This window comes from Candoia aspera, chromosome 1 (assembly GCF_035149785.1).
Source record: "Candoia aspera isolate rCanAsp1 chromosome 1, rCanAsp1.hap2, whole genome shotgun sequence".
NCBI lineage: Eukaryota > Metazoa > Chordata > Lepidosauria > Squamata > Boidae > Candoia > Candoia aspera.
The window spans coordinates 245,639,338-245,666,278 of record NC_086153.1 but is presented as its reverse complement, the minus strand read 5'-3'; the positions used below and the strand labels follow the sequence as shown (position 1 = coordinate 245,666,278).

The following is a 26,941-nucleotide window of genomic DNA, read 5'->3' as shown; positions in this document are numbered from 1 at the left end:
ACAGGGCCATTAATAGTTACCTCAGCCTGCAGCAACTGTAACGTGATGATAGCCTTAAAAGGAAGAGAAGAAAGTTGGCAATACAGTATAAAACCACTCTACAAATAACAACATGGAAACATTACAGATTTTCATTACAGCGATGTGCCATTTAATCGCACCTACTCTAAAATCTCAATTCCCAGAGTTAGAATTGTGCACAGTCTTACATACAATTCTGACATGTGGAATCTGAGGAGTGTTATTTAACATAAGAGCAAGAGCGTTATGTAAGTTGAAAAACAGAAAGCAATGTGTCTGAGCAAGAATAATTTGTTCTTCAAAGTGAGTGCCTTCATGAGGAAATTTTCCCAGCTGAAGTAATAGTTTTATCACAATAGAACTAATTTGCTTGGCACTGAGAACTGGCTAGGATTCTACAGAGATACATCTAAAGTACTACTCATGTCTTTCTTTTGGCTTCTATCATTTTCAGGGGCTCTCCAGACCACATCAGGAAGTAATTTCCACAGTTTTCAACATAACACTTGGCAGAGACCTGTGAAAGTCAAAGTTGTTCAACTTTATCAATACACCCGATGTAGAATGTGAAAACAATTGCCAAATACTGCACAGTAGCCAATGGTAGCTCTATACAGGATGCAGACCTATATAATAATATGGATCGTGCCATCAGATGGGAAAAGATGCTCGCAAATACATTTCACCGTTGCTAAAAGACATTTGATAAGGAAGCTTCTCACCGTTTCCAGAACAGCTGCTACTGTGGAAAGCACAAGGTCCTCCCTGCTTTTGAATACATCTTAGCTGAGCCAGGCATTTGCATATTGGCAGTGGCCTGAATCCATAGTTTTTGTGTACTGATAGAAAACAGTGTAGAGAAAATCTCTGTTTCTGCCAGAGTAAGTTGGTTCCTGTTGTTGGACACTTTAGAACAATATATGCCCTGCTGATCACACTTTTGCAGAGTTCTCGTCTTAGCCCCACTTTAGAGATCACAGGACAGAAAGTTTAACACTCAACCTACGCTCACATGCATTCTAGCTCCCTGATAGATATATGAAGAAAAGGTTTGTTTCCTTTAATTTACTACATTTGATCTTCAATTAAGTCTCAGGAAATGGTCTTTAAGTTGAGATTACTTCAAAGAAAAACTTCACAAACTGTACCATCCCTGTGTAGTGGTACCTGAACACTGGCAGTATTCTTAAATGGGTTACTGCTTGAAAGAGAGATGATGTTTCAAGAACATAGTTTGCTCACTGTTCCAGGGAGCTGCTAATATGTAAATAAATTAGTTCACTATTCACATGCTATCATGAGGTTCTTCAACAAAAACGTTGTAGTTACTACAGTACTAAAAATAAACAGCTGTTCCAAATGACCACCTAATTCATTCCACGTAGAAAACCCCTACAGAAAAGCAACACATTCATTCTACACATACATGCCTCCTTGTGCATTATTCAGAGGGAGGTTAGGCAGGATTGGTCATCCCAAGCAACAGGATAGACATTCCAGTGGTTTATGTTCTGCTGGAATCTTATTTTAGCTTTCATAAGAGGCCTTCGTTATAGCTGTTTGCAGGCTAGCCCAAAGAAAAGCAGTGTAGGCAAACCATTTAGCCTCCATCAGTGTTGTTTCGAAAAAACCAAGGATTTATCAAGATGTATTATCTTTTCCCTATACAATGTTCCTCCAACTGCAACACTCAAACCAAAATCTGAATCAATTTAGGAGAACAGATCCATTTTTTTCAGTATTTGAGTCATCCTAACTATACAGAATTAGAAAACCATCCATTTTAACTATTGTTTCCCAAGCTGAGATGTAAGGAGAAGCAGACTAATGAAAAAAGTCAAAGGAGGTACTGTTAATCTCCTGTCCTAAAGAACAAAGAGGGAGTGCGGGAGGAGAAAATGTGTAATTCCTGACTTGCTATTACTGTATATCCTTGTAGGCAATTTATATGTAGCCCATTACTGCTATTTTAATGAATAAAACTAATTAAAATATAGTTGTAATAAAAAGTATACACTTCATAATCAATTCTATTAACATCTGAATTGAAAAATTGACTTAATTTCTGCAGCTACCAGTCAAAATCCTCTGCTTTACAGAGTTGCTGACAGATGCAAAGTATGGACTTCGGCACACTCCAAAAGGTTGCACATCCCCAACAGGGGTTAGGCCTCAGTCTGAACCACATTGTTTATTTATTCCTTTTTATCAACTCTTGAGCCAGTCTGGTGTAGTGGTTAAGGCACCAGGCTAGAAACCGGGAGACTGTGAGTTCTAGTCCTGCCTTAGGCACAAAGCCAGCTGGGTGACCTTGGGCCAGTCACTCCCTCTCAGCCCTAGGAAGCAGGCAATGGCAAACCACTTCTGAAAAACCTTGCCAAGAATGCAGGGACTTGTCCAGGCACTCTCCAAGAATCGGAGACAGTTGAATGGATAAAAAAAAAATCAACTCTTGATTAAGGTTGTGTCCATGTATTTTATTTCTAGAAATTGTTAAAATGGGTAAAATAACACTATAATGAAAGATCATTATCTTCACTGTCCTACCTAGGAGGAAACCTGCCAATGTTTTCATATGACAGAAATATTTTAAATCTCCACTAACTTGAATTTTCTGCTACCACTCAGGTATTTAGAACATTTATGGTTTGGGGTTGAGTTTATTTTCAAAAGATGACTTTTTTTTTTACTTTCCTTTTCCTAAAAGATAAAGGCAGTGACCATCTACTTATAAACTGAAATTTATCATGGATGTTAAACAGATTCCTGGTTCTGACTAGCAAAGCAGTCTAGATTTAATAGTATTTTATTATATCATATGCAAGAGAAAAAATAATTAAAAGTTTAGAATTCTGGAAGATGAGACACCAAGCTGGGGAAGGGTAGACTGAATCAACAACCCTGTTCAAACCCCTTGTAAATGGAAAGGATAAAGCATTCTTTTAATATTTGCATTAAACATTCCCTAAAATAATTTAATTTGAAATGTTTGGTATAATGCAAATATATTAAAATCTACATTCAGTGAGCTGTCTCATGCCACCCACTGTTTGACTTCCAAGTCATCTTCTACACATTTGGACCTTCTTCCCAGACTTTGCTGTGAAATGCAAGCTGGAAAACCAAATTGTCCATGAAAGGTGCATTTCATCCAGACCTGGGCTGAAGAAAGAAAAAGGTGTTTCTTCAGAGATGGCCAGTGACTAGATCTCATTTTGTTTGTGGTTGCAGATTACATTAGCCATGCAGCAGATGCTGCATATAATTCTCATGTGGTAGAACTCACAGAGTAGATCCAGACATTTTGTGGGGAAGACATGATGTGCTTCATCATGTGTTACTGAATAATCTGCAGTGCAATACGCTGAGCTAAAACTAAATAATTGTGTTATGGCTTAATATGAAGTGTGATCTCAGTCGTAGGTTTGGAGCCATTGTAGGATGAGAGCCACATTAGTCTATGGTGGCAAAAAATCAGGAGTCATCTGGTAGCATCTTTTCCAAATAACGAATTTTATTTAAAGGCATAAGTTTTCTTGAGCTGCAGCTCATGAAAGCTTATGCCTTTTAATAAAATTTGCTAGCTGGAAAAGGCACTACCAGACTGCTTCTGAGGTATAGAGTCAGTGTTAGTCATTTTAGTGTGGAGCCATTGGCAAAAAAGATTATTTAGTCCTAATTTATTCAGAAATAAACCCAAATCTGACTACCCTTGCATGACTAAGTCTGGATCCATTATGATCATACACACAAATCCCCTGGCAAGAGTTTTGAAGAAAAATCACAAACAGAATAGATTTTTCCATCTACCTCCACACACATTCTGTTTTACTCAGTCTCTAGCATGTGGACAAGATAATAATCGGATCACAATTTAAAAGTTCCATTGTTCTATTTGTTTCAAATAGGTAAGTTTTAATTGTCATAGCAGTGTTTGTTCAAAAAATATGAATCAGAAGATCTGAGAATGATTCAAATCAACAATTTAAATTACTTACTTTTCTTAGTGATTTAAATTAAACATATAATACCAATCAGTAAGTTGCAAGTGAAATCAAAATTCATCTTTATAGCATTCAAAATTGGTAGTATTTTAGTTTAAACAACTACTAATGGTAACCCGCCACCTTCTAAAGCAGTCTGTTCATACTACCAGGAATTCTTCCTCATATTTATCTGAATCCCTTTCTTGTACTCTGACCCCACTGGGTTGCTAGGTGCCCTCCATTCATACATACATGCAAATTCATCAGTGTACAAATAAATCATTAACACTGGAACAAGAGATTTATTCAGAGATGATGATCATTTGTTTAAAAAGTTAAAGGGAAAACAATCACAGTCACAGAAATGCAAATTTACATGTATTCTTTTTGTTATTATTTATTATTTATACTTTTTTACTGTATGGTTTTCAACATACAGCATAAAGAACAGTTCAGCATAAAGAACACTAATGAATATAGTATAATCCAGTATTAAAAATTATTAATCTGAGAGATACTTTCAACTCTCAAATACTAAATTCAAAAAAAATCCCCTGGGCCTAACCGATTTCCTTTGAAGACATGAATGTCACCGGTAGTATCATGCTATTTCTAGCTATCCTGTCATCTAATCTGAGGAGGCATCTATTGCAAAGCATCTTTGGCTGATTCCACATGGCAGCAGGCAGCAGTTACATGGCAATGCAATGTTAATGCAGGAAGAAGACCATGGATTTCCACTGTACCCACTATTGCCTGCTAGGAGTTTTGCAAAGAATAAGTGAATTTTGATTTGATCTTGCAACACACTTTTTTACATAAAATTTGATTTGATGTGGATTAGTTAAGCCTTAACTGTTAATAGATCTGGAACATACCACTTGCTATGTAAATTGAAAGCATTTCAGTAGACCGTGGCCATGTTCTAATAAGCACCTATATAAGACTTGTTGCGCCCTATGGCTGCAATACTTTGAGTTTAGTACAGAAGCAAAATGTTAAATCCTAGGGCTCAAATAAAATTGATATTAAATGCTAATCTATGCTACAACATTCTGAAAGAGCTGAGGCTGAAAGTCATTGAACTAGTCTCTGTTTTACATCCAAGGAATACTTTCTCCTGATTTATGAAGTTTCTTCTCTTTATTCTCATTCAGATTTGGTGAACTGCTCTTCTCATATACACTAATATACGCTCCCTTCTGTGTAAGTTATCTTGTGTCAAAGCTCTGAGTTCTCCAGATATCCTGTCAGAACGTTAAACTTTTCTGACCCTTCCTTCTATAGCTAACTCCTATTCTTCCAGTATTTTGGACAAGATTCCTTTCTCCAACGTGCCAGTTTGCAAAGACAATACCATCACTTTTATGCTCTCCACACGATTATCTTACAATAAATGACTGTGATAGTGTCATCAGTGGGAGGATGAGAAACAGTAGCTCCAGTTTCCAGGCTCCCCACATGTTCAATCAGACAGCTACCCAACCAGACTTTGCATTCAGAAAACACTGGGAGCTAGGGAAAGTCAAGGAAAGCAAACTCCAAACCCTCATTTCTGACTGTGAAGTCCCTTCCTTAACCACAGTATTCACTGTGATTGGAGTTCATAAAATATTCTAAGCCAACCACAGAATGACCTAGACTATTGGGTACAAATCAGCCCAGTGTCTCTCTACTCATCAATGAAATCCACAGTTCTTTTTGTAGCTTCGTCCACTGCATCAAGCCCTTATTTCATTGCACCAAGTAGCAATGATAAGAACAGACCACGGAACAACGGACTGGTTTAAGATTGGGAAAGGAGTACAGCAGGGTTCTATACTCTCACCCTACCTATTCAACTTGTATGCAGAACACATCATGCAACATGCTGGACTTGATGAATCCAAGGCTGGAGTTAAAATTGCTGGAAGAAACATTAACAATCTCAGATATGCAGAAGATACCACTTTGATGGCTGAAAGTGAGGAGGAACTGAGGAGCCTTATGACAAAGGAGAAAGAAGAAAGTGCAAAAGCTGGCTCGCAGCTAAACCTCAAAAAAACCAAGATTATGGCAACCGGCTTGATTGATGACTGGCAAACAGAGGAAGAAAACGTAGAGGCAGTGACAGACTTCATATTTCTAGGTGCAAAGATTACTGCAGATGCTGACTGCAGTCAGGAAATCAGAAGACGTTTAATCCTTGGGAGGAGAGCAATGACAAATCTCAATAAAATAGTTAAGAGCAGAGACATCACACTGACAACAAAGGTCCGCATAGTTAAAGCAACGGTGTTCCCTGTAGTAACATATGGCTGCAAAAGCTGGACTATAGGGAAGGCTAAGCAAAGGAAGATAGATGCTTTTGAACTGTGGTGTTGGAGGAAAATTCTGAGAGTGCCTTGGACTGCAAGAAGATCAAACCAGTCCATCCTCCAGGAAATAAAGCCAGACTGCTCACTTGAGGGAATGATATTAAAGGCAAAACTGAAGTACTTTGGCCACATAATGAGAAGACAGGATACTCTGGAGAAGATGCTGATGCTAGGGAGAGTGGAAGGCAAAAGGAAGAGGGGCCGACCAAGGGCAAGATGGATGGATGATATTCTAGAGGTGACGGACTTGACCTTGGAGGAGCTGGGGGTGGCGACGACTGACAGGAAGCTCTGGTGTGGGCTGGTCCATGAAGTCACAAAGAGTCGGAAGCGACTGAATGAATAAAGAACAAAATTTCTCCTTGGAAGCCTAGGATGGTTTGTGGTTTAGAACAAAGAGAGTTAGTAAAGAAGTGAGTATACATGTATGGGGTGGAGAGGTGAAAGGACAGTTCCCTCTTCCAAATGAAACCAAAAGCTTAACATTTAAACTGTTATTGTTGTTTTGAAAGACAAATCTCCAAACCTTATAGAACTCAAAATATGAAGAGAAATGTGTAGGATCAGTGTGACACATTTGTTTTGTGATAAACAATCCTATGCTTGCTCTTCAGTGCTTTTAGCAAGTGAATGAAGCCAAAATAATAATCAACAAATCTAGTGTTGTAGGAAAATGAATCTTCCTGATTCATTTCAAAGACCTCACATTTTTTTCTAGTACTGCCTAATGCACTATAGAAAAAAATTCAGGAATCCAGGAATATAAATGTGGTTGTGGCTGGGTAGCACTGTATCTGTTCAAACTAAAATGAAGCATTATGAACAAAGGCATGATTTTTTTTAATCTTATCACAGGGGCAAGATTATGCTGATTGATTGTGTATTACTCCAGCTTTGTGAAGTAGGCTACAGTTATACCTATTTAACTGTGAGGAAGGGATAGGAGTGGGAAATTGGAGTAGTTTACAATAGTTCAGTGTGGTTTTAGAGTAGCACCAGATCCAAAGTGAAATGTATTCACCATGGAAACTCTCTGGGTGACTAGCAAGTCACTGTCCCTCAGCCCAACCTTCCTCACAGGATTGATTGATTGATTTTCTATCCCATCTTTATTATTTTTATAAATAACTCAATGTAATGATTGCCCTAGCCCAAATACTCAGACTCACAAGAGGCTGCTAAATGAAATCTGATTTATTAGAGAACTAAAGACACGCATCCAATTAATGACATGCGAAACGTTACGATGCATCAAAGACATTGGAACGGCGAACATGACACTCAAGGCGGCAAACATACCTAATACTCCTTCCTCCTCCTATTTTCCCCACAACAGCAACCCTGTGAAGTGAGTTGGGCTGAGAGAGAGCAACTGGCCCAAGGTCACCCAGCCGGCTTTCCTGCCTAAGGTGGGACTAGAACTCACAGACTCCTGGTTTCTAGCCCACTGCCTTAACCACTAGACCAAACTGGCTCTCCAGTTTACTATAGTAGGGATAAAAATAGAGGGAAATGCCCATGGAAGCCACCTGCATTCCTGGAGTAAAGGTGGAGATATCACTCTTAAAAACAAACAAATAGGTCATATATTATACAGTCTACTAGCATTTTTTCCCAGAGAAGATACAGTGCAGGTATGTATGTGCTCTGAAAGACCAAGGAGAAATACCAACATGAAATACAGAAGGGTCAGCAAGAGCTATTTTGTGATGCCTGCACTTCTATCATTATTCATATTCAGAAAATTATGTGCCTGCTACATCTGATAACACTATAGAATTTTTTTTAATGATAGATAAAAGTGGTGCCTGTAATAGTTCAACAAAACATTTTTAGCTTTACAAAAAATTTTAAAGCAACTATGGTTGAAAACTGTAGATCTTAGATGCCATCTTAGAAAAGGCATCCTTCCATCTCTATCATCATGAAGTGAGCTCCACTTCTGGGCTTGTGCCTCACACCACAACTAGCTAACTAATCTACATCCCAGGAAATGGTGTATTTTCTTCTATGGTTATATCTGTGACCATATATCAACTCATTACCAATTAAAGCTCAGTATATGATTAAAGGTAGATTTCTTTTCATCAGATGACAGCCTAATATGTGGTATTCCAGATGCATCAGAGCTGCAGCAACACATTTCCATATATTTTATTTGAAAACATACTTTGGGAAGAGTGAAAAATGTTAGAATGGTCAGAAACAAGTAAAGGGTTTATTTCCTATGAAACATCTGGGTCTCTATCACAATTTAAGCATATTCTCCACAGGTCAGACTATAGTACTATGCAAAAGATAAGCATGTATAGTTATTTTCCATCTCCTTCCTAAATTTATCTTTTTGCTGCATAAAAATAAATGCTTAATATTAAACATGGCCCTCATATAGCCCAGAGATAATACATTTGCATACAAAGATTCTCATGCTGAAATGGTGCTCCAGTGGAATGAACAGGATTGACTGAAATAGGCCTTGTACTCATGCTGTTCTCTGAGGATCAGACTGTTTGCTTAAAAGATAAATTAATTTGTTTGTGTCTAATGACTGACTGGAAGAGGACAGAAAATGCAGAACTGATAACTGGGAAGACAAGGCATCTGACAATCATTCTGTGAAGAAGTCCTTCTTTAGAAAATCTGGCTAATAATTATTCCTTTCCAACAACAAAAAGCTTCGGACTGCTGAGCATTTTCCAATAAACATGCCATAGCCTGTCTCCACTTCACTTTCTTTTGCCTTTTTTCTCCTACTGCTTAAGCTATGAAGCTCATTTTACTGAAAATTAAGCGCTTTAAAAGACATTACTACATTCTCTTACAGCTACATTTTCTATTGTTTTTACAATCAAGCAGAAACCCTTACATTCAGAATCATTTTTGTTTACTTACTTTTCACTTCTACTAGCTTTTGCAATATAACAGAAATAACATAATTTCTGAAGTTGTACTATAAAGGATTATTGTGTTTAACACCTTATTAAAGATGTTTTTTCCCTAATCTCCTTGTACTTAACCACAAAGCAATTCTAGGCTTTAAAAGATATTTTACAATCTAGTACATAAAGCAAAGTTATTTCCAAAGTAGCTTTTAAATGTATTCTATTTACTTATGAGAGAAAGTGATTCAGAATGTACTATCGGGTTTAAAATTAGCTACTCAGGAAAATGTTTAATCACCCTAATAAGATACCTTTGCTTACCTGATTCTGCCATTCCACACCAACAGGCTGAGCAAAATTGTCAGCTCTGTGGGTACTAATTCTTGCTTACTGGATGGATATTTTTCTCTTGCTGGATTAATAATCAACTTTCTAGATCAGTTCATTTGCAATTCTCTTTTGTTAACCCTTTGCATTACCTTTCTTTATAATCCAGAAATTTTCATTCACGACTTTAGGAATAACAAAATAACAAAACCAGAAATGAAGTAGACTACTCAGATTTGTTTTAAAATCTTAAAACTTGAGATCCCAAACCAAGCTATAAATAGTGCAGAAAATACTTACACATTAAACCAACATTTCAAGTTCAGGCAATTAAGGTTTTCCTGTTCTTGGAATCTAGTTATATGAGTACCAACACTATTCAACAGATTCTGTCCAGTTCCTCACAAATTCATCGATTCTTGCCCCAGGAGCCAATACAGCAACAATTGCCACTACTGACTCAAATATAGAGTAAATGTGACTGACTATACCTTATGACTAGTTAGCTGCAAAATTTTCAGTTATCAGTTTATGCAAGGCTGTCCATCTGTCTTGGCAGAGAGAGAGAGAGAAAATGTTAAAGCAGCCAGGAGCAAGGAAAAGATAAGAAACATCCAGAATCACTTTTTTACAGTTCAAATGAGGCCAAGTTGATTGAAATGGGAAAACCTAGCTCTTATAAGGTTTCTCCACTGCCTATGCTGTCAAGCATCGTAATTGATAGCCAATTCTCAAAAAAGTAACTTGATGCACAAATACAATGTGTTCACATACACACCACTTAAATACACAGTATGCACACATCCATACCCTCCCTCTATTCTTTATGATCCTTCAATCCCTTCACTGCCCCATCCTCTGAAGTAATGATTCTTGTCATAGTCTTCCTCACTGTTATCATAATTAACAGTGGAGGAAGGTTGGATCCTAGACTATGGAGCAAGAAGGGAGAACAAGCTGGAAACTGGGGTGGGGAGGTCAGGACAGAAAGATGAAGGCAAAATCTTGGGTTGGGTTTGGCAGTGGGGAAAGAGGTGGACAAGTGGACAAGTAGCAAAGAAGACAGGGCTGAGAAGGAGCAAGATGGCTGGGCACAGGCAGAAGAGGGAACAAACCAATTGGCACAGAGGGAGGAGGCAGGCTGATCAACCTCTTTGAAAACCCAGCAGAAATCCTATATATTTTGGCTCTTTTCAGATTTCCAGCAGGCTGGGAATTTCAGAGGCTAAAAACTGGACTTGTTTGGGAATTACCAGATGAACTTGCTTTGGCTCAGCTGAAGAGGAAGGAAATGAACTAGGATGCTCTGGATAACTAAGGTGTCATGTTAGAGAAAAGGGAGTAATGGAAAGTTCAACCTTGCTTTTCCCTTTTTTTAAAAGCAGTGAGTTCGTTTTAGGGAGCCCTGGGCAAAATCCAGAAGATTGCAGCCTTTTCACTTCAACAAAAATTATTTCCCTGCAAAAAGCATGCTGGAGCTGTTTTATTAAACAGCCCTGAAGTGCCTTTATGTTCCCCACAGACAAAGAGAAAAATCTCTTCAAGATCAAACCTCACACAAAGAGGCTTGACCTCTTCTTCACACAAAACAAGTAGCAAATGTATACTTTTACCTGGGAGTAAGGGGCTTTGTATTAGCAGCTTTTAAACCTATTTACTGTATAGTTTTCATCAGAGGTGCTGCAGACAAAATGTTGTAAACTCTGGAAGCAAATCTCCTTCATATTTATAGTGAATATTATTCTTGATGGGTTTGAAGGCAAAGCTTTTTAAAAAGCCAATAATGTGAGAAAGCACAGCTGCTAAATTTATTGTTAAGTATCGCATCACTGATACTCCTGGGGATTTTTCTTCATGGGAAGAAAGCTTAAATAACATTTTCTAGCACTTTGGAGTGCTTTCCATATATGTGATGGCCTACAGAGGCGGTATGGTACAAAATCACCCAGGAACTGTAGCTTGGTAAACAAGCGTCATCTTTTTTTTTTCCAGACTATGGACACAAATAAATGCAACTTTGTTTAATAGGAGTGAACTATAGCTATCTTTTGTGCTCCAAAAGGTACATTATCTTTCTTTCCTGTTTCACCTGCCTAATCTGGAGGTATTTGTTCCATCACCTGACTTAGTAGTTGGCTAGAAATAATAAGACAAAACAATCTGCAATTGTTACATGAGACAACAGCCTTTCATGTCCTTGACCTTTCACCCTGCCTATCCCCAATGGTCTTTCCTAAGAACTAAAACTACACTCAGGCTGAATTCCAGATTGTCAAATAAAGAGCCCTGTCCTTTCAAAACAAACCAATTTTTACACCAAGGTGGGGAGAAACACAAGTCCATTGTTCCCTCACAGATGGAAGTTAGAGTTACTAAGGCAACAGCTCTAATCCTCCTTTTAACCACCTTTTTCACATCACTGGCCTATCAAGTATGCTACCTTTTAACTCATAAGCTCAGAAGCTGGTAGTCTAACTGGCTGCTCTAATTAGCTACGATTTTCACAGTACAGACAACATGATGAGCTAATCGAAATTTGCAAAATAATGACGTACCTCCAGCAAATATTCCTCCTCCTGAGGCCCAGTCTTAGAATAACAATAATGAGACCATTATTAGAGGAGGGCATTAAAATGCTGCACTGCTGCTAAACAGAGAACTTAATTGTTCTGGTCTTGTCCATTGAATCAACAACCTATTGTTGCGAACTTGAAAAATAAAGGACTAGAGAATGGGTGCCATAATGATTGGTCTGCTCTGCCATACCAGCACTCTGCAGAATTGTTTTTCCTTTTGAAACTCTTGATGGACTAGTAGTTTTGTTTAAAAGTAATATAAAAGGCAATTGTTTTGGATAAAAAGTCCTATTTATTGAAATCCTTAGAAGCGGTTGCAAGGATTGTTCATGACCCCCTGAGATTCTTTTTTAAAAACCACAGACACAGGAATACTACTTTTTGAAGAAGTCTGTTACTACTGCCTACATTACACTAGATATCATTGCTTGTCTGGCTACTGTAATGAAAGAGGACACTTCATTAGCCTTTCTAGTCCCTTAGTGAAATGTATATTTCTATTGGACACATTCAGTTAATTAGGAAATTGGGGAATTACAGAACATGATTTATTCAAGATACGACCTTGAATATTCATATAATTACTTGAAATTCAACATTCTTTTTAATAAACAATACATACATTCAACCATTTTTGGTACAATATTTAATCATCAAAAGAAATGCAAAATACAAATCAACTTTTTTTTTCAGTTTCAAAATATGACAACTTGTTTCAAAAAAGGCAAGTATTCCTCCAAACATAACAGAAACAAAAAACAGAGAACTAACTATAAACAAGGAATAAGAGGAACTCAGAGAGACAATTGCATTAGGAGAATGTACCACTGCTCAGACAATATTTCTGCTAAGCTGAGGTCTCATATGCCTTATCTTCCAACAGGCCAGCAGTGCCAAATCCTCATGAAAAGCATTTTAACAGTATGCAGTGCTTCAGCCAGAATATACAAGTGAAATTTTTATTCTTAACCTCTTGATCTTGTCCAATGGATGGTTGGATGGATGGATGGACAGACAGACAGACACATAGATAGTGTGTGTGCATTTGTGTGTGCGTGCGCATGTATCTATGTGTGGGTGTGTATTCAGTATAAATAAGTAAGTATACATTTTAAAAAAACAGCACAGGAGGCAAATAGCTCTAGATTCTGAATTCAGAACATTTGAAGTCAGCCTGAGAGCTTTGAGATAATCTGTAATTAAGCAATTCCTTGGAAGTTGGTGATCTCTAAGTGGATAAATGTTTATGAGTGGAAGTTGCCCCACCACTTATTAGAAAAAGTCCTTCATGGTCTTTCCACCTTTATTTATAGCTCTTTGCTCTTTGCACTCCAGTTACTAACTAGTTACATAGCACTTGACTGAACTCCAACCAAGCTTCTGTCACCTCCCAAAAGGGGAGGGATAAGGTGCTCACAAGTAACAATGGAAGGAAATGGAAAGATTATCTGAAAAGTAACAAATGGTTATATGCAAGGGATTTTGCAAGCCAGGGGAATTCATTAGCACTATCCCACAACAATTGCCTATCCCACAACAATTGCCAGTTGTTGTTCAAAACCAAGATTTCTTTGAGAGCTTGAAAAAATTTAAAGTAGATAGTTATCATGCACGGCAATATATATACTAACAATATAGTAATAAGCATAATTTTATTAACCTATGGCCATACATATACAAATTTTGATAGTTAGAAATTGGTGATACACACACACACATATACAGATGTATATAGACAAATATTTGAAAGGGTTGGAAGTCCAAGTGAAAACAAATAGGAATAATCAGATGTCAGCAGCATTGTGGAACTACCTTGAAATAAAGTTTACTTTTGACTGCTAGACTGTTTTCTCCTTTTCAGGGAAGCATTAAAAGATTGGTGTTTTAATAGAAGAAATACATGTTTGCATAGTACACAGGCTCTTGGTCATAGACTCATACTACATATTTCCTTCAAAGTCAAGTACCGTTTTGTAATCTGAAAAATAAATTATATAATATCAAGAAGTATTAAACTGTAAACAAGATTATTTTGATTTATGCAATCCTTGCTTGGTTTCATATCTTCATCATGTTAATTAAATTCAGCATTGTATACTTTCTCTTTTCATTAGATCAAATATTTTGGTCTGAATGTGGCAAGAAACTCAAAGAGGGATTTTAGAACTCTACCTTGAGGAAGAGCAATATTAACTAGGCTAATATATTAATTTTATACAAGATTTATTAATATTATCCTTCATTGATTTTTTTAAAATTATGTTTCAAGATTTCCAAAAACATTTCAAACTCATAATTTATCAGATATATACTTAAGTAAATGCTTAAAACAATGTCAGTTTTAGTAATAGAAAAACAGATAAAAATAAACTGACTCTGCAGGAGAAAACAAAGGTTTTACACTATTTAGGGAGGCCAAAACTGGAAGAATAAAACCCAAGTTGTTGCAGAGTTTCTCTGGTTAATTTCTCTAAATAATTAACTTGATGACTGGAATTATTTCACCGAAAATGTAGTGGTAACAAGGAGCACCATGTTGAATTGTTCTCCATATTTTCCTCTCTTTATTTGCAGTAGTATAGCTCCTGGGACTATACACATAGCCAAAATAGCAAACCCTTCTTTAATCTTACCCTGAACCTCTCTCCAACACAGCTTTGTGCTTGATATCTTTCTGATAGTGTTTCTTATTTAATTAAAACAGACACTGACAGAAGGACATGGATTAGAACTGTAATGATGCATTTACTTAGATTAATCGGAGTCTCCTTTTGGAGTAATGGCTTAAACAAAGAACAAAAGGGAATTGTTATGAAACAGCCTTTTATCCTAAGCAAAGGTCATATTATGAGGTTTTTAATTTTGTCATCCTCTGTTATATTGGGCCTCGCTACTGGAACATGAGAAGTGCCCTTTTTAGTTTTCCAAAGCCCATTATTATAATATAGCCATTAAAGCTGCAAATTAAAATGTCTGATTTTAAAACAGGTTGCTTAGCTTTCAGAACCCTCTAATTAGCATGTTGTGCATTGTTGTGAAGGAAAGACGACTAAAACACTAATGACCACTGCCAGGTGACCGCACTGCTGCACAAAGTAATAAACCGCTTTTTCAAGTCACACAATGAATTATCCAAGCCAGGGTCTCCCCTGCATCATTTTATACAAAAAGAAATATTCATATGTATGTGAATTCAGGGGTTATTACAGTGGGATTTAATACGTAACAAAAAACAAACCCAAATCTGAATGACAGAATTAATATTGTATAATAAGACAAGAAACCAAAAAACATTCAAGGAATCAGCAGTACAATTCTGTAAATTTCAAGTCAAACCTGCTGAGTTGAATAGGGCTCATGCCTATGCAAATAAATTAAAAGGTTGTATATATTCTTTGTAATCCACCTTTCCTTCCCCAGAATACTCGACAGCTAACAAAAAAGAAAATACTTTTTAATTAAAATCCATCTTTAAAGTTACACAGCTTCTAAAATTATAATTAAGAAATGGACCTCTTCTTCCCTACAAACACTGACTGGTACCAGTGATAGAGGAAGGAGAAGCAAAATAGTGTTCCCCATTCTCAACCCCCAGAGCCGGTCCAGCAGGATACCATGGTCAATGCTACTGAAAGCTGTTGAGTGATCCAGGAGGGCCAGGATAGACACACCACCCCCCGGAAGTCATCCTTTCCCAATGTAAATTATGCTTCCCATGCTACACATGGGTTTTAGAACTTAGAAAGCACCTTCACAATGAAGAAAGCAAAGGGAATCCTTAATGTAGCACTGAAACCACTATTTATTTACTTTTCTCTAGTTTAAAAAATGACTCAATAATCTGAATATGGAGAACACTGGAGAATATCAGTTCTCCAACATCTTATCTAAAATCCACTGATTTAAAGCTTAGTTTGGCACTGGCTTTATAGACCTTTTGTAGAATTCATTGATCAACAGTATCTCTTCACCCCATAGGAAATCTGTATGCCTACTTCTGGTGCACATACAGCATCTATTTTCCTTGAGAAATAGTGTTGAAGCTGGCTCAGCATGACTGGGTGTCACATATTCCTCCCAATAAAATAAGCAAATGATAACTTTTGACCAGTATGATAAAGCAAAGTCACTCAAATCATATTTTTAAAGACATTTTCTCTTTTAAAAAAGAAAGATTCTCTCAAAATTTTAAAAGGATTATTTAAAAAGAAGCACCTGCTGTACCATGAAATAGAAAGAAAAGCTGACTCAGATGTGCTCCCCCAGCTTTCATTATTTTTAGTTTAGATCTTAAAAGAAATGACATCAATAAATTAAACAGATAAACAAAAGATTATTTATCTTTTGTTTATCTGTTTAATTTGTATCCCACTTTTGTTCAGGAGCTCAAGATGACAAAGATAGCATTCCCTCCTCCCATTTCTCCTGTATGGTAGGTTGGGCTGTCCATTATAAAGCAGAATATAAGTTACCTGCTGGCTTAATTTTTTTCTCTCTCTGATGTAAAGGATCAGAATGGAACTGAGAAAGAACTTGCTTTAATTCCCCTCTTCAGTCTTTAAAAAATGCCAGATATCGATATGGTATCTTTGTCTATATTCTTACACTGCTGCCTGTAAACTTGCAAAGTTAGAGACCCATCTAATTTATACCAATATTCTTTGACATACATGGCCCAAATGTTGACAGGCCAGTGGGTAGGAATACTAAGACCTGTAGTTCAACAACATCCAGAGAATTACACAGTCCCTTTCTGAAGTAAAGCTACTAGACTGGAGAAGAACTGATTAACAGCTACTGAACAGAGTAGAAGCATGGTTAAAAAAAAAAAAGAGGTATGTATCAGACCAACTATCCATAGCAGGCATTTTTAATGGTATCATACAAAACAGAATGAGTAAAAGTCCACTGAAAGTGCCGCATTCAATTTGGGAAGATGATACACGTAGATGTAAATTATACTATACGACAGAGGCTAGAAACCTTCCACAGAATGAAGGATGTTCAAGGATCAACAGATCTATGTGGCACTGTAAGAAGTTAATTTTCACATACGGTATGCTTATTTTGATGCTCAGTCAGTGATGACTTGTGGCTGAATGTCTACCAAAACTAGAGTAGATCTAAAAGTATAGTTTTGCAGCAGCCAAATTCCATCTATGACATTACCTGGACTTATTCATTCAGACATGCAGATCATCTCTCATTGGGGTAACTATCAAATAAATCAACATCCATCTTTGATCTATTCTGAATCAAAAGTGTATGTTTACTTAGTTGGTAGTTGCATTATGGTGTGGAAAAAAAGCTGAGATTCCACACTTCCAGTGTTTCATGAGAAACAAAATCTATAGTGTCCAAATCATCAAAGCATCTACTCATAAACCTTTCAATGAATTTAGCGGCAGGTCAGCACTAAAAGAATGACAAGCATGGGTCATAAGAGAGAATATTTTAAGGACACTGTGTAATATGAACGAACGCCTTCTGTGTGCAATTCAATAGCCACTAGTCTAAGCTAGAATCTGAAAAGCACATTTTGATTTAATAAAAGTCAAATGTTGAAACACACACCACAGTCATTTTAGCAAATAAGTAGAAAAATGTGGGGCCAGTCTCCCACATGCAACATGAACGTTGGCTTTAAACATTGTTTAGATAGTAAATTAACTGTGTTGCTTAACCTTCACTGGTTAAAAAGCCTTCCAGCCAATATCTGTATCCATTCAGCATTAGAACAACGAGCTCCTGCCTAAGCATAGTACTTAGTGTCCTGTGGTTTTTATCGAACATCCATATATTACATTAGTGTACATAGCACAGTAGCAGTAATTTAAGAGTTCAGCATAGCAGCCTGGTAGGATCAGGCTGGCATAACAGCAGCTAGTAGCGTGGCAAAGCACAAACAGCAGCAAAACAGTTACAGAAATTCAGGACTCATCGTGGAAAAAGAAACAAGAACTGAAATGGATTTCATACAAGGTTGTTCAACTACAACTCTCAGAAAGCAGCTGTCCTTCATATAAGTTACTTTTAGTAGAACTGACAGCAGAATTCTTTCATGATTAACTTTACCCCCCAAAATCCTGTTACTGCCCCAGTGTGGATGCTCAGTCTCTGCTAAATCAGGCAAGATAGGAGCAAGTGTTTTATCTGTGCCACCCACAGAAAAGGGAAAGCCAAGCTGCATACCTTGATAATAATCTTTTTGTGAAAGGGTTATGTTTAACTTGAACTGCTATGATACGCTTAAACAGGAGTAACTCTGTTGCACCAAGCAGCTTGCTCTCACTATTCCAGCAAGATGATCTGAAATCACTAGCTAAGTGATCACTTGATTGATTGGTTTATTTAGGCATTAGTGGAGGGAAATCTGAGTTTATTTTCTAGTCTAACAAGAGGTTGCAATATCACACCGAACAAATAAGATACAAAAAATGCAATTACCACTGCAACTAGCTGCCTAAGACCAATTCAACTGCAAAAGTAATAGTAAACCCAGCATGTGTGTCTGGAGCTGCACACACTTCTTCCTATAGGCTAGCATGCACACAACTAATATATCTGTGGTGGCAAGGCTATTTTTCGTATTTCCCAGATAAAATTTAAAAACTACCCAAAAAAATATCTGTGCCACAAACATACACAGTCCTCTGTTTGTAGCGTGTATGAATGCAGTGCTGAATTAATTATGATCTGCACAAATTGGGGAGCTGTTATTAGTGACTTCAGAACAACGCTAAAACCTTAAATCAAATTCAGGTTAATGATGGGGTCATATTCATTCAGTACAGACCACAATAAAAAAAAAACGAGGCAACATGCATTGTGATATCACCAGCCAAACCCCATCCTTTCATGCTTGTGTTGCAATACTTTAACATGTGGCACATCTTTATATAAAGTCATAGGGTTTGTGACATCGCACACCTTTTATTTTTTGCCCCTGCTCACCCACCCCAGACACCTGTATGTGAGTTCCCACATCACAAAGTCATAATGTGGCTTGGTTGTTTGTGGTTTAGTGCAATGTGTAAGCTTAGATATTTTATTTGTGAACCAGGGAGAATAGCTTCCTGCTATAACTGTGGCTTGATTAACAAATGATGGCATAATGTGTTGTGAAAACTCAGTTCTTGTTTCTTTTTTATAAATTTTACTAAAAGTTTTACAAAGAACATAAAAACTAACACAAACTGATGACGAATAAAAGGAACAAAGAAAGAAAGGAAAAAGAAAGAAAAAGTGCAAAAAGAGAGAAAAAGAAATAGAAAGAATAAGGTTCCAATTTCTTCTGCAGCAAATGTAAGTACAATTACAAAATTAACTCTTACTTTATGATACGAAGAAAGCTCTCTCTTTTTTCTATTCTCCAGTTTTTTTCTAATCATCAAAATCAAAAATCATAAGTGCATTTTGTTCCATCTCATGCAAAAAGTCTATAAGAGGTGTCCAGCCATAAAGGTAGATATTGTTTTTTCTCTAATCAAAGAGATTAATTTAGCCAAAATTCAGTTCTTGTTTCAAAGCCTTCTTCTCATATTACAAATCATAAATTCTTCTAACTACAAGATTCTCAGTTCTCCACAGAGTAGCAACTCATGACTTTTTTTATCAAGTATGAACCAGTGATGTCAGGTAGTATGTGACAAGTAGTACGTTTTAAGTACTTAAAGGGTAGTAAATTGTTAGTCTTAGCTTTCAAATCTAGGACTGAAATATCTTGGGCTATTTCTGTTTTTTTCACCTTGCGGCTATGATCCATCCATCCATAAACTTTATTATATAGCATGTTGTCTCTTTTAAGAGTCTATTGGTTCAAGTTTTAATGTATGCAAGTAGCCTAGGTCAGAAACGTAAACAATAAGTATCTAAACTATGATCAACCTTCACAGAACCTTATAGAATCATCCAACCATTGTTGCTAATACAACAGTAATCAGAAAAGTCTTTATATTGCCTTAGTGATGTTATGGTGACACTAAAGGTGAATCAAAAGGAGGCACAAATTTGGGAAGTCACGGTTACAAAATCTATGTTGTTTCTCAGTGATTTCAGTGTGTTTCCCATGACACACTGACCACAAACCATTAACTACTTTGCATCCAGCATGATATATAAATCCATCCCTTATGATTAGTTTATGGCTCATTGTGTTGGGCAATGTAAAAAAAAATGAACAGAATAAACCAAGGTTAACTAAACCATAGATAAACATTTCATGCAAGCACAGTTAGTTTGACATGCTGATTGCCAGACTAGCCTCAAAAATGGTTTTGATCATATTTACTGTCTCTATGAGAGCTGGTGGTCAGATGCATACCTTCAGACTATGGGATCAGCTAATAGCACACAGAGAAGTTCAGTAGTCTACAGGGTGCCAAGCCTACACCCTATAGACCTTATTAATTGAAGGTCCAACACACTGCTGTTATAGAAGTTAACATACTCCAGAATGCCACAGGTAGAGTTCAAGAATATGTTCAGTGCTACATGTCTATGTACCTAAACCTCCATAACTAACCAAATAAGGACCTTTGATTAAGTCATTCTTAGATATCTTGCTCCAGGTTCCTCCATCAGAAAAAGATGTAAAGATCTAAAATAGGCAGATAACATCTATTTGGCACCAAAAAGGCACGAGTTGATACATGCAATAAACATTCTTGATATGGGGGCTGTCTTAAAATGCGCCTGTCACCTTTCATATAATCAGCAGAGAAATTCTAAAAAAGTTCTCAAAAGAAGTCTTCAACATCAGGCAAATTGATGTAGAATAAGCAGTCCCAGATGCGCTAGCATGAAGCCATTTATAGCTTTAAGGGTTAAGATCTTATAAAGTATCTTGAAAGATTATCTGCCACTGTATTTTTTTTTCTTTTTCCTATGACTAGATTCTGGACCTACCTGGTAGTTCATTCCACACTTCTGCTAACTATCCAGTGCCAAGCAAAGGCTATGTCATTTCAGAGGTTGCTAAATCCCTGATTACTCACCCTTAGTACTTTATTTCTCCCTCTGCTCACCCACTCTTTTAATCCATTACTGTTTAATTTTTTGTTCTAATCTGCTCTTTAACCTGTTGCTTTTAAACCACTCTGAAGTTAAAATGCATGTGTTTTTTTAAAGAAAACAAACTGAAATGCAAAATCTTGTTGGAACACTCAAAACCTTCCCCCTTTAAATAATAGTCTATAGAACACAGATAAGAATTTGGTCTGTTGTTTAAAAGTAACTAGTCAAATAGGGACAATGGAGTGTAATAATAAAAATCATTACAAAGGATACCTGAGAGGGTAGCAAGCAGCTTTTCAAAGACTCCTCTTGGGAGACATAATTCAAGCAGACAAGGTGAAAGGCTTGAGGAAAGAGTACAGTATGCTTTTTAAAGTGACAACTAAAATCAGCAGCACCACAGGCCAAAAAACATCAGAACTAGGACAGTTTAAAAAGCAGATGAACCATAGTGCTGAACTTTGAAAACTGAGGTTTCTGAAAGAGGAGTGACTTTGTCATATGTTTAGAATCAAATTATACCCATAACTTGCAATCTAATTGGTACAATGTGCTACAAATGATTTGCATGCTTCAGTATAGTGTTGTCATATACAGACTGGACAAACAGGAACTACATTCTTTGGGTATCTTCTTTATGAGGATATTATTATAATTGAGGAGGACTGGACTGGACTGCCAGATAAACCTGGAGTGATTGAAGTTTCTGTTGAATGGGCACTGATCACAAGTAAAGCATAATGTAGATAAGCACCATTCACATATATACTTGGAAACTATATAAACAGCTAACTGCCATCACCTGCCTGGATCAAGCAATAATTGGGGGTGTATGCAAACTAAAAGTCATTCAGTCTTCAGTCATTCTGAAATCTAGTCAGTACTCCAGCCTTTCCCAACCCTTTGACCCTGGAGGAACCCTTGAAATATTTTTCCGGCCTCTGGAGCCCCTGCATATTTTATTACATTTGTTTTATGGGTAGGCCTGTATATACTGTACACACTAACAGTGTTCTTAAACTAAAAATAAAGAAATTTACCTCTTTAATGTGAAGTTACCCCAATTTGAAATAATTTTTAAAATAAATTGTGATCGCCCAGGGACCCCTAGTGACCTCTCGCAGAACCCTAGGATTCCACGGAACCCTGGCTGAGAAACCCTGCAGTAGTCTGAAAGAGAGAGCTTTCCCTCTGTCTGATTCAGTGCCTGAACTGAACCTCCATTTGGAATTCCAATCCTCTGAACCCCATGTCTTGCAAAGAGCTGATTATAAGTTACCCCCATCTGCTTGACAGAGTGAAATGTAAGTTGCAGAATATTATTATCAGCACTTATGAAAAGGAATACAGTGGCAGGCAAGATTGTGCCTCATGAAAGATAAGCATCCCAAGTGCCAGAAGCTTTGACATCAGAGTACCCGTTCCATGTTAGTGTCTCCCCTGCCAGAAAACCCCCAAGATGCATGCATGCATGCTTGCTTGCTTGCTTGCATGTTTGTTTGTTTGTTTGTTTATTTGATGTATACGGCCGTCATCTCACTTGCATATGACTCTGGGCGGTGTACACAGTTAAAATGTATCAATATGCTAATGATACTCAATTATATATCTCCATCCCAAGTGAGGTAAGTTATGCAGTAGCTGCCCTCTCTCAGTGCCTGGGGGCTGTGGGGGCCTGGATGCGGAACAACAGGCTTCAGCTGAACCCTGGTAAGACGGAGTGGCTGTGGGTTGACAGCTCCTCTGTATCCGGAAAGTTGTCATCTTTAGTTCTGGATGGGGTTGCACTGCCTCATTCAGACCCAGTGCAGAACCTGGGGGTCCTGGACTCACGACTCCTGCTCGAAGAGCAGGTGGCAGTCATGGCCAGAAGGGCCTTTCCGCAACTTTGTGTTGTGCACCAGTTACACCCCTTCATGGAGCGAGAGGCCCTTCGAACGGTCACTCGTGCCCTGGTTATCTCCCATATAGACTACTGCAATGCACTCTACATGGGGCTACCCTTGAAGAGTATCCGGAAGCTTCAGCTGATCCAGAATGTGGCCACGCGGACAATTATTAGTGCCCCAAGATGGGCACATGTGACACTACTGCTGCGCGAGCTGCACTGGGTGCCGGTTTGCTTCTGGGTCCAATTCAAGGTTTTGGTTATGATCTTTAAAGCCCTACATGGCATGGGGTCAAGCTACCTGAGGGACTGTCTTATCCGCATAACATCAACCTGTCCCACCTGGTCATGCAGAGAGGGCATGCTACGGATCCCATTGGCAGGGTCCAGGAGGTGGGCCTTCTCTGCAGTGGCGCCCGCCCTCTGGAACATTCTGCCCCTGGAGGTGAGGCAGGCCCCTTCATTCCCGGCCTTCCAGAAGAATTTGAAGACCTGGTTCTGCCACCTCACCTGGGATGGGAAGGGCAATAGTTCTTCCTGTGGGTGGCTGGCGCCGTGGTGCCCTCCCTACTAAACAGGATCTTATCACTACTTGGATTTTATATCTATTTATTTTCTATTTATATTGGTCATTTTTATTGTAATTTATGTGTTCTATGGTTTTAATTGTCAATTTTATTGTAAACCGTCCAGAGTCACCCTTTTGAGGGAGATGGGCAGTGATAGAAATTTGATAAATAAATAAAAGACAACTAACAATCACAGCCTTCCACTATTCAAACCAATTTTAAAAAGTGAAAAGCTACGATTAAAAACTATAGTTAAAAAGTATGATAACAAAAAGACTGAGGAGAGTGCGGTCTGACTTATACACAGTGTAACCAAGTAACGGGCTCCACACTTCCTCGGGGTCCCCAAGCCTGATGGCACATCCAAGTTTTGAGGGCCTTCCAGAAGGCAGCAGGGTTGCAGCCAACCTTTTCCCTTTTTATTTCTTCTGGGCAACTGACCCTCAGTGAGAAATTTGAATTTTTTCAGAAGAAAAGCCTTGTTTCCTTTTATTTTGTTTGATTTTGTTTCTTGTGGAAGAGCAGCATTCATGGTAGGTTTTTGTTTGGGGAGTTAGGTTTTGCAATCATTGCTAGACAATGACATGCCTAACTAAACACCTATCCTACAGTATATCACTACTTTATTTCTCCCCTCAAATTATGGTGATTTCTGACAAAACCATTATCTGTGGTTAAATATCTCAGCTATCAGTCAGCTAGGTTACATGAAATTTAGAATTCATCTTATGATACTTCATGGTTTAGGACCAGCAAGTTCCTCTGTAAGAGACGAACACTGAGTTGAGAGGCTCTTTGAAGGCACTCTTATGTGTCCCTGTCTCCAGAAATATGTTTAGCCTGGTCCAGGAACAGATTGCTTATCAAGATTCTGGTAAGGAGGCTAGTAAAGAAATCTATCTTTCCCATCACTATTTCATCTACTGCTGTAGAATTTCTCTGAGTTATGAGAAGGCTTTGACATCTTAGCCTTTGAAATAGAGGATGACTTGATGGTCTGCCCTGGTCAGAAAATACTCTTCAAAGTTTGCACGCCCAATTAATTAGATTGAATAAATTTCAATTTAGATAGCCTTAACATATGGACTTATCAGACACTGAGTGGAAAGATGGAGATATAAGAGTTTTTTTTAAAAAAACAAATCATTCGCTCATCCTTATGCTCCTTTAGGCCCCCCAGATGACTGGGAAGCAAAAAAGTAACATCACCTTTAAATCTAAATTTCCCTTTAACAGTTGGGAGGATAATTTATCTCAAATAAACCAAACTAACTAACTAAATGTTATTATGTGATACTTACTCATAATGAGATTGTCAAAAGGATGCATTTTTCCATTCTTATAATTCATTAATATGAGATAAATTGTGATTACTGTTATTCATATTAGAAAAAGCAAGTTTGAACATGAATTGGTGTAACTTTCAGGATTAGTTACTATACAGCTAAAAGATGTACACAGTCTTTTCTGTCTAGAGAGGAAAGAACAATGCTGGACAACCCCTACACAAAAGGAATTTGCTTCATTTGTGTTAAATGTGTATCTTATGCTGCTTTAAATGCTGACCCAAGTTGCTGACCAACAATAAGATACAAATGTATAATCAAAATATAAAAATATTTTAATTAAAACACATTCAGTGGAATTAATTATTTTGTCACATTTCTTTTCAAATTTATTAAATTTATATATTGTTTTTCCATGAAAAATAATATGCCAGATTGCTAACAAATTAAAAAAAAGTGTATTGAATGCATTAAAATGTATCCAGTGAAACTCACATAATAGGTCCTCAATACAAAACATGTAGCAGCAACTTCCACTTAGAGCTTTTCTAAGTAAGATGACATTGCTTGCTAGCAGAATAATAAGAATGACAATGTAATGTCTCTGGGCAGGGGATTCCAGATGATAAAAGTACCTAGGAAGGCCCTTTCTTGTTTTTCTAGCAAAAGGACAAACAGGGAGGTTACTAAAGTGGAGCAGATTCACATGAGAGAACATGGCCTTTCAAGCAGCCTGGTCCAAACTCATGTAGAGCCTTCTAGGTCATAACTGCACTTCAGCCAGTGAAGCTGTTGTAACAACTGAGTCAGTAGAACTAATAGTCCGGCTGCAACATTCTATAACCAGCCGATTTTTTCCCAGCTAGGCACCCCATTTGGAGCATTTTATACCTGTCTAAATTGAATGTAAATAAACCATGTTTCACATTATAGTTAGATTTTACATTTCCAGATACAGACAATACTGGCTCAGCAGCTTTAGCTATGCACATATACTTCTGGCCATTACCAAAACTACACTTTCCAGATTCAAGGCTGAATTTAGAATTACACTAGAATCCAGAAACTGTGAGCCTGAGGTTTGAACAGTGTTGGTCCTTTCAACACAAGAAAAATTCTTTTCTGATTATCTGCTTTTTATTAACTTAACTGATTAGGACTATCTTTCTTTGAATTCTTTTTTGACTAATCCCCTTATTATACTCCATCACCTGCATCGGGTAGACTGGGATTTAGAACTTAACTCTTGTTTTTATATAAAAGAATAGTGTTGGGATGATCAATATTCTGATAACTCTGAACTTTAAACAACCTTATCCAGATAGATAGATAGATAGATAGATAGATAGATAGATAGATAGATAGATAGATAGATAGATAGATAGATAGATATAATAGCAGAGAGGGTAAGATGGAAATCTGAGTTTAAATGGCTGTTACATATAACTACATTATCAAATCTCCCATCAGGAACTGGAAACACTGCCTCCAAATCCTTTCTCAAGAAAGTGATTCAGTCTGATACCACAATCAGTGTATAGAAAAATGCAGTAAACCATATGCCAAATGTCCAGTTCCTGGCACAAAGCAGCCATCCACACAATCTGTTTCCCATAACTAGGTCTACAGCAAATTTGAAATGGACCTAAATGAACCTCCTTATCTTAAACCACATTCAGCCGAGATACTATACATGCTTATTTGTCTTGTCCAATAAATGGAATACCAGGGACTGACTACAAATTACGTGGAATTCAGGATGTGTGTTCTTTAAACAAACAATCTCTTTTAAGTATGATGTAATCAATACCCTATTCCAAAGAGGCACTAATGACGCAGGCTGCCCTTGGATTCAAAGGCAAAAGGGTTCTTCAGAGGTTCAGGGATATGCAAGTATCACCTGTCTGCAGCTCCTTAAACCAAACTTGTCTTTTCTTAGAATCAAACTCTATGTCTCAGGAAAAGACTCACCTATTTTAAGAAATTGCAGGCAGATATTGTTATCAGTCCCATTAGCAATACACTGAGCCAATT

The 26,941-nt window shown here is 37.5% G+C and overlaps 1 protein-coding gene across 6 annotated transcripts in view; it reads right to left on the bottom strand.

Annotated features, from left to right (window-relative positions):
* SOX6 (SRY-box transcription factor 6) overlaps positions 1–26,941 on the bottom strand; it is a 389,110-nt gene that overhangs the window by 330,202 nt on the left and 31,967 nt on the right. For 3 of the 6 annotated variants that reach the window (XM_063289408.1, XM_063289412.1, XM_063289413.1), the window contains exon 1: positions 9,874–10,024. The exons of 1 other annotated variant lie outside the window; for it this stretch is intronic. The gene's annotated coding sequence lies outside the window, so the exon portion shown is untranslated. Of the gene's footprint in view, positions 1–9,567; positions 9,698–9,873; positions 10,025–26,941 lie in introns of those variants that run through there. 2 more of the 6 variants (XM_063289411.1, XM_063289407.1) reach the window with 2 other exon arrangements.